Genomic DNA, 2,165 nt, shown 5'->3' on the forward strand with positions numbered 1-2,165 from the left:
AGAAAGATTTATATTACGGGCCGGCCCGTGGCTCACTCAGGAGAGTGTGGTGCTGATAACACCAAGGCCACGGGTTCAGATCCTACATAGGGATGGCCGGTTAGCTCACTTCAGAGAGCGTGGTGCTGACAACACCAAGTCAAGGATTAAGATCCCCTTACTGGTCATCTTTAAAAAAAAAAAAAAAGAAAGATTCATATTATCTTTTAATTCCATTCTTTTCCACAAGCTTTTTGAAGTACCCGCATATGTATTTATATGTATACACAGATATATATATCAGTGTATATTTATGTGTGTGTACATATTCTGTTTCTCTGGAGAACCCTGACTAATATAGCTTCTCAGGGGTTGCCATAAAGGAAGTCAAGGTACCTAATGTTGATGTTATTGGCATAGACTGTGATGTCTGTGCCCAGAAATTGTGGCAGTTGGGTCTTTGCTAGAGAAGTCTTGGGGTCTGGTTTGAGTACTGTTAAAGGTACCAGCGTCTCTAATCTTGAACTCTGGCTGTCCCTGGGATTATTGAAAAGGCTTAATGAATTGTTTCTGCTAAAACTAGCTAATGTAAGATCTGTTACTTGCAATTAAGAACCTGAGCTGCGGCTGGTCCAAGTGCAGTGGTGTTTATAACTAATTGATCATGACCTGTTACAGATTTCTTTGTTCCTTCACTCCCACTGCTTCACTTGACTAGCCCGAAAAAGAATAAATAAAAATAAGATGAAAATTAAAGGGGCCGGCCCATGGCTCACTTGGGAGAGTGTGATGCTGACAACACCAAGGTCATGGGTTCAGATCCCTATATAGGGATGGCCGGTTAGCTCAGTTGGGAGAGCGTGGTGCTGACAACACCAAGTCAAGGGTTAAGATCCCCTTACTGGTCATTTAAAAAAAGGGGGGGGGGATAAAGAACCCTAACTAATACACACTTGAGTTTTTGTTGCTGTTTTTAATTACAAAAATAGGATCACTTTGCTTTGTTTATTTAATAGTACATTGTGAAGGTTTTTCCATGTCCCTTCATATAGGCCATTCTTTTTAATGGCTACACAGTACAGTCCTCCCTTGATATCTGTGGGGGATTGATTCCAGGACCCCCCTTGGATTCCAAAATCCAGTGATGTTCAAGTCCCTTATATATAAAATGGTGGAGTATTTGCATATAACCTACACACATCCTACCATATACTTTAAATAATCTCTAGATTACTTATAATACCTAATACAATGCCAACACGTCAGCGCACAGCAAATTCAAAGTTCACTTCTTTGAACTTTGTGGAATTTTTTTGTTCTTTTTTTTATAGTTGGCCAATATGAGGATCTGAGCCCTAGACCTTGGTGTTATAACACCGTGCTCTAACCAAATAAGCTAACTGGCCAGCCCTCTGGATATCTTTGATCTGTAGCTGGTTGAATCCACACATGCAGAACCCACAGATACAGAGGACTGACTGTATCTCATAGTGAAGCAAAACACTTCAGTCTGTAAGGCAATTTAAATGAGGCTGTTATTTAGATTTGCAAACTGGGTAGACCAGCTCTCAGTGGGAGAAATCTGCCCAACAAGCAGGAAAGTCTAAGCAGTAAACAAATTCCAAATGTTGCATAAAGATGGAATGGATAACTGACTATGACATACTGAATAACGGTTTCAGGCCTTTTACAATATTTATGGCCACTCTAATGTAGATGACTCAGCTTGAAAGTAATTCCCATTTGTTTAAAATACAAGGGATTAACAACCATCCTGTTTTCCCAGTATTTCTCTAAACAGTGTCATCTACATTTATGTAAGTAATGGGTATCTTGAAGAGAACAAATCAATTAAGTTAAAAAAAAAATAAGATGAAGTCACTTTTTTCTTTTTTCTTTTTTTCTCCTTTCCTTGCCTCTTTTCTTCTTCATCATTCATTGTAATTTATATATGTAATTATTGACTATTAAAAATAAAGTTTCGGGCCGGCCCGTGGCTCACTCAGGAGAGTGCGGTGCTGATAGCACCAAGGCCCCGGGTTCGGATCCCATATAGGGATGGCTGGTTCGCTCACTGGCTGAGCGTGGTGCTGACAACAACAAGCCAAGGGTTAAGATCCCCTCACTGGTCATCTTTAAAAAAATAATAATAAATAAAGTTTCAATGAATATCCTTGTAAAAAAAA

The 2,165-nt window shown here is 39.4% G+C and overlaps 1 non-coding gene across 1 annotated transcript; it reads left to right on the plus strand.

The window, feature by feature from the left end:
• The first annotated feature begins 814 nt into the window (after positions 1-814).
• On the plus strand, positions 815-887 carry TRNAV-GAC (transfer RNA valine (anticodon GAC)). The gene has a single exon. It is a non-coding gene; the product is annotated as a tRNA-Val (tRNA).
• Positions 888-2,165: the final 1,278 nt, after the last annotated feature.

The sequence above is a fragment of the Cynocephalus volans genome, chromosome 10 (assembly GCF_027409185.1).
Source record: "Cynocephalus volans isolate mCynVol1 chromosome 10, mCynVol1.pri, whole genome shotgun sequence".
Classification (NCBI taxonomy): Eukaryota; Metazoa; Chordata; class Mammalia; order Dermoptera; family Cynocephalidae; genus Cynocephalus; species Cynocephalus volans.